Raw genomic sequence first — 7,106 nt, 5'->3', positions numbered from 1 at the left:
ACAAATAAGTGACACTGCTGTTAGCACAGAAATATCTTTCCCTTCCACTAAAGTCTTTTAAAAATGATTGTTGTTAGTGGGTGTAAACAATGTGATTTCCACCTTTGTTTCCACCAGGCAATCTATAATTCTAATTGACCTTCAACAGTTCAGAAACATAGAACTTCTCTAAAGCTTTATTTGACCTCTTCATTATAAGGTTCTTTGAAACTACTAAAAATTTTGTTCTTATGTGTTACTTTTTCTATCAGCATTAATTTAGGTTACAATGCAAATGTCCAAAAATATCCCTTTTCCTTTTCTAAAAATGTAATAAAAGATTTGTTTTTTATTTAAAATTTTACGTTATATGTTTTTATATTCATTCCCACATAATCGGAACGCATAAAAAAAAATCTATATTAAGGAAAATAGAAAATTTCAGTTTCAATAATTAAAAGTGATTAGAAAAACAAAAAAAAAATCTAAGTTATTTTAAAATTTGATGAATGGTTAGCGTACACAACGATGTGAGTTGATCATTTCAATTAATTCGTCCCATTTTAAACTTGGGCTTATATCATTATCTTGTAATATAAAAAAGTAGGACTTGTACTTGGTTTCTCTTGTCGAAGAAGGGTAGCTTCTACAATAGTTTGGTCTCTTGTCGAAGAAGGGTAGCTTCTACAATAGTTTGGTCCTTTTTTCTTTTTTTTTTTGAAAATAGGCCTTCATTCATTCACTAAGCAGAGTACATGGTTGAGAATGCATTGACATATTATACTAGGATAATTCCCAACCTAGAAACTATCAATAGCGTTTGTGTGCTACTATGTTACCTAGCTTACTAGTGTGGAAAATGTTGCATGAAGAGAAAAGATGTAGCCATCACTTAGTTCCATCTAGAACTGGCCTTATTGTGATAAGTTTGGCTTCCTTGTTTGTAACTTTTTTGTTATTGTCATAACATATAGATTCAAAAATTTATAGTTAAACTTAACAAGAAGAGTCACCATCAATTTTTTTTAATTATGTGCGACTGATCAACTAATGAATTGATCATTTTAATAAACTCCTAAGCTTGACTAAAAGTCTCTAAAGAATAAGTTCTGACATTCTGAACAGAACTAGGCTTAAGGGTTTGATTTCGTGTGAGAAAAGTTATAGCACCCCCACAAGACCCATTATAAGATGGTATAATTTAATTTTAAATGATCCTAACAATTATCTTGGTTCTAATAGTTTTTATTTTAACATTTAAATATTGAAAATAACTTCCAAGATTTCTTCATCAATTTGGTAAAATTTTTAAAAATATTTTCTCATCTCAAGATTACTCAAGAATCCCATTTGTTTTCTTGAAGAGGCTCCATCATCAGAAAAAGGTTTAATCATTTTTATTTATTTTTTATTGAAAATATATCTAATTATTTCACTATTTGGACCAAATTAGAAATATCTTCTCACCTATAAATTTCTTAAATAATCAAGCATTTACGATTACTAAAAATTTCATCATTGGAATTTATTTTTTGTTTTACAAGTTTTATTTCTAAATTTTCTATCATTTGAGCCAATTTAAAAATTTTCTTTTTTGATTTCTAAATTTTTCACCATTTGGGTCTATTTAGAAATTTTTTTTTTTATTTTTCATTTATCTTTGAAAAGAAAATAATATGACTATTTTTTTTAAAAGTTTCATTTAAATTCTTCCACCAATTGAGACAAATTTAAAGCAATTTCTCATTTAAAGATTTTTTTAGGAAATTTACCATTTAAAATTTCTAAGATTCTTATTCTTAGATAATTGTCAAATATTTCAACTAAAATTTTTTTTATATTTTTTATATTTTTTTGAATTGAAAATAAATATTAATCATTATTATTAAAATTTTATCTAAATTATTCCACCATTTATGACCAATTTAGAAAAAAATTTCTCACCTAAGAATTTTATAAAAATTTACCATTTAAAATTTCTCAAAATTTCATCATTGGATAATTATTATTTATTATTAATAAATTTATTTTATTAATGTTTTATTTCATTTATTTCTTCTAACTTTTCCTAAAATCCAATTATGCAAGCTACTTCAAAAAAAAAAAAAACAAATAAACAAATTTAACAAAAATAAATAAAAATTGAAAGAAAATACCAAAAAAAAAAAAAAATCAGCTCAGCTTGGTTGGTATCACAACTTAGTTCTAAGCATAGGAACTAGGTAGAATGGCTAGTCGAACACTCTAATCAGCTCAACCATAACGCCAAAGAGACGGGTTACTGGTTCGAGTCTCGTTACCCATTTAGAAAATACGTGGATCCTGCTCTTCTCTATAATGTCTAAAATGACATCGTTTTACTTGGTTATAAAAGTTAGAGTTCAGTCTTTTTTCTTTAGACCTCACCTTTGCCCTCTTTCTTCTTTCTTTTTTCCCATTTATCTCTCTAGGAACAGAGGAACCAAGGTCAAAAACTTTAAGGGTTTTCAGATCTCGACACCAACGTCGTCATACTCTACTATTGTCCTGTGTTTGATCAAGCTAAAATTTTTACTATCGCTGCTTTTCACTCTCTTCGCTCAAATATGGGCTTGTTTTATCATACATCACTTCCTAAAGGCATAGATCTAAAACTTAAATCATGATTTTTTTCTCCATTTTAGCCTCTTCCACTGTCGGATCTTCTCCAACTTTCAATATGTTATTTCAATATTCAAGTTCTTCGTGTTCACCATTCAGATCTCTTAGAAGTCACGCCGATCATCGCCTATCATTGTTGCTACTAGAGGTGGGTTTTTAGTTTCCTTTTTTACTCTTTTCCTTTTTCATTTTGTTTTATTCTTCTCTTTCTTTGTTTTTGATCTCTTTTGGTTTTTGATTTAAATTCGTTCTTCTTGAACTTATGTTGGCATGACTGACTAATGATGGGCCATTGTCTAACGAGAAATTGATGGTGGTGGCAGCTCTTGGTTCCTGCAATAGGTGCCTATTATAGAGGTTTTAGTTTGATCTATTGGGTGCATTATTGACTCTACAGTTTGTCGATTATGTTTTCGTGTCTAGTTGTTTAGGCAAATTAAAGGTGGTTGAAAAGTGGGGACATAATTATTTTTTGTATATGGCTTTGGGTGTGGTAGCTTTTAGCCCGTGTGATTATTGAATCATTGGGAATTGGTTGATAGTGTTCTAATTAGGAATTGACTATTGTTTGCTAGGTAAGATGAGTTCGGCTTTATCCCTATTTCTGCTATGGTTTTTTTGTATATTTTAGCTCGAATCACTGTGTGTTTCTTTTATTCTTTTTGTGATTTTTCTTTGATCACTTGCCATGTCCCCTTTTGTTGTGATTGCAAGGATTTATAAGCCAAAGTTGATAGCGTTTCAAATCAATTTCAATTTGTTTCATAAAGCTAAAGATTAGCACCTAATCTTGTAGATAACGATCATCACTAAGCTTAATCTCAAACTTTCATTTTTATTTTTTTATTAATTAGATAATGAAGAAAGAAAAAAAGAAAATAAACTAGAGATAAACCACAAAATAAATAAAATAAATAAGTAAATAAATAAATATGATAAATACAAAATAAAGTCTAAAATAAAAATATATAAAACCCTATAATCGAGCTTGGATTGAGCTGAATCGATGAAAAAAAATTTTGGACAAAATGGAATGTCTACAGTTACCTATTTTTACATATTTTCTGTGAGACAGGAATTGTACAATAACATAGACACCTCATTACATCCGGGTGTAAATTACAAAATCTTAAAACTTCAAAGATTCACAATTTGAAGTATTCAAAATTTTATAATCCGACATTTGCAATTGAAACTTAAAGATTCGCAATTTGAGTTCAAAAAATAATAATTTCAAAGTTCAAAAGTTCCTAATTCAAAGATTCGCAAGAATTTTCAGATTCAGAAAAATTTCAAGCTTGCAAGAATTTTCAAATTCATAAGAATTTCAGTTCGCATGATAGAAAGATTCGCAAAAATTTGATTCTCAAAATCAAGATTAAAGATTTGCAAGAATTTGATTCATAACATTTCACAAGGTTTTTCAACTTCATAAGAATTTAGATTCGCAAGATTTTAAGATTCACATCCAAAGTTCAATTCAAGGATTCCCATCAAAATTAGAAGGTTCACATCCAACATTTAAAGATTTACATAATTCTAGAGATTCACATCCAAAGGCTCAAAGCTTCTCATTCGAGTTTAATGATTCACATTTGATAGATTTTAGAGTTTCACATCTGATTCAAAGGTTTTCATTCAAAAAATTTGGGATTCACATTGAAAAGTTTAAAGCTTCTCATTCGAGTTCAAAGATTCACATTCGATTGATTTTAGAGTTTCTCATCTAAATTCAAAGGTTCTCATTTAAAACTCAAAGATTCTTATCTAAAACTCATAGTTTCTGATTTAAAACTTAAAGATTCTCACTTAATACTCAAAGTTTCTCATTTAAAACTCAAAGTTTCTCATTCAAAACTCCCATTTAAAAATTCTTAAAGATTCTTATTTAAAAGTTTCTTAAAGATTATCATTTAAAACTTAAATATTCTTATCATTTTTAACATTAAAAATGCTTTAAAAGGCTCCACAACTTTAGAATTTTAAATGTTTTCCTTATAAAATATTTTTCTATTCAAGGATTCCCAACCTTATCTTAAAAAGCTTTCCTCAAAAAGTTTAAAATTTCTTATCATAAAAATTCTCAATCTTTCATCAAAGTCAAAATTTTGTATATAAAAAGTGTCATGATAATGACGTAAATGTTTTTTTAATGATGCGAATGTAATAATCTAGACTCTTACAATAATGCAGATGCCATACCATAATTCAAATGTTCACTACATGATACAAATAAATGGCTAGCCAAGATTTAAATATTCACCAAATTATATACAGGTATTGTTCAAACAATAATGTAAAAGCAATGCATGTAATGCAAATGTCACTAATATTAATGTCATGAAATTTTAATTAATTGTAGTAATATGGTTCTCAAGACTCCACCATCTTATCTTCTATTTTTTTAGTTTCTTAGCACTAACAATTTTAGAACAAATTTCATCCACTAATCTACATTATTTTCATCATTTGATCACAACTCATAGGCTTTATAGTACTAGCATCTTCAGAACAAATTTCATCCACTGATCCACATTATTTTCATTATTTGATCACAACTCACAGGTTATGTCAACCAATCCATTACCATATTCATCACTTGGTCATCCATTGTGTTTTTCCTAATCATCTTCTTAGGCTTCTTTCATTTTTCATTTCATTTTGCCTTATCATTCTGGATTTCTTTTCAAAGGAATGCAAGAATCTTTTTGAACATTATCATTCATTAACTTTCATTTCAATTCTTGATAACTATAATGCAATCATACATTTTCTTAATTTATTCTAAAGATAAAAAGGTACAAGATGAATGAGAAAAAGGTAATCAATGCAAGAATAAATCCAGTACAAAAATAAGTAGGCAAAGAAACAAGTTCAAAGCATGCCATTGGGATGAATGGTATAACAATATCTAAACAATGAATATTCAAACATTTCTTAACATTAATCCAAAATTCTTTTTCAAAAGCTCATTCCATTGTCTTTCAAAATCATTTTGAGCTCATCTAACTTTACCCCAACTTTGGATAATCTTCGAATGTCTTTGATCTTCCATATATTCAAACTATTTATCCAACTCTTAGCTCAAAGGTATTTTTACCCAAATTGCCTTTTCGGGTTTTCAATTTGAGTCTTCTTTTTCTCACATTTTACATTTTTTTCATTTTTCCATTTTTTATTCCTTATTTTTTCACTTTTTTTTCATTTTTTCAATTTTCATTCCTTATTTTTCACTTTTTTCATTTTTCATTCTTTTTTCATCCATTATTGATATTTCCTACACATAAATCTCTATAGTATGATTCCATTGCTCCATCACCAGCATGCCTTAGCCTAATAAATGATCATTCAATTCAAAGATCCATCTAGCACCCTTAGTTTATTTTTTTTCTTTAATCCAACTTTGCTGAGAAATAGATTGTCATCCAATATATTCACAGTTATTTGTTTAGTCGACTTTCAAATGATTGTAAATATTTCAATCATTGCATCTTTATTAAAAGGTCACTTGGTTAATAACTTACCCATCATCCAACACTCACGTACCTTCTCATTTGTTGTCTTATAACTTTATTCGATCTGCACGTTATCCTTTTCATCCATTGTGAGTGTCAAGTTTCAGCACACCCCCTTCAAATCTTTCAACATTTCACGCACTACTATTTAAAGATTGCCACTCAAAAAACTAGACCCACTAAACTTCCTCAAGGCCATTCCAAAGAAAAGATCTCAAGGTTAGATAGGCTTATGCATAACAAGACAAATAAACTAATACTAAAGAACTAAGTAAAACTAGGAAACTCAAGAAATTTCCTCCTATAGAGCTCTAACCCTAAAAGTTCTAACCTAATAGAGATTCTTCTCTTTAAATTTTTTTTATTAATTATTTAGTCTTAAATCAACTATTTTAGATCATTGATTTTTCGAGTAGAATCAAGAAAAGTATATATATATATATATAATAAGCATCTTATTTTTTTCTTAGATCTTTCGAAACATTTTTAAGTTTTTTATTCAATTTTGCATTTTCGATCCATTAATAAAAATAGGGCATTTAAAATTTTAATTAAGCTTTATGATAACCCATTTAAGATTGAATTTGAAATTTTTGGTGGTAATTAGGTTTGGATTATGCTTTAAACCCAAACCAAAAGTCTAATGTTCTTTCTTTTCATTTTATATTATTATACTTTATTTCTTTATTTTCTTTTTTATTGTTTCTTTACAATATTTTTTTTTTGAAAAAACATCAAAATCAAATTCAAATTCAAAACTAAAAATTTTAAAAATTAAAAAATTAAAAATTTTGAAAAAAAAAAAACTAAAATTGATTGATGAAGAAATCACAATTCCTTTAGGAATAAAATCCCTTATAAACAAAAATTCCAAAAGATTAATAATAAATAAGTATTTCTTAATTGAAATTCTTTTGATTGAGTCTCCATTTTGAGTTGGTGTTAATCCCTATAAAACAACAAGTAATGAAC

General features: G+C 27.6%; 1 long non-coding RNA gene across 1 annotated transcript; it reads left to right on the top strand.

The window, feature by feature from the left end:
• The first annotated feature begins 2,022 nt into the window (after window positions 1-2,022).
• LOC149512962 (uncharacterized) lies at window positions 2,023-3,301 on the top strand. Its single transcript, XR_016331428.1, has 2 exons — window positions 2,023-2,767; window positions 2,943-3,301. It is a non-coding gene; the product is annotated as an uncharacterized LOC149512962 (long non-coding RNA).
• Window positions 3,302-7,106: the final 3,805 nt, after the last annotated feature.

This window comes from Durio zibethinus, chromosome 21, assembly GCF_047325235.1.
Source record: "Durio zibethinus cultivar Kanyao isolate XHJ-2024 chromosome 21, ASM4732523v1, whole genome shotgun sequence".
Classification (NCBI taxonomy): domain Eukaryota; kingdom Viridiplantae; phylum Streptophyta; class Magnoliopsida; order Malvales; family Malvaceae; genus Durio; species Durio zibethinus.
The sequence above is the reverse complement of the archived record's forward strand: the minus strand, read 5'-3'. Positions and strand labels throughout refer to the sequence as shown.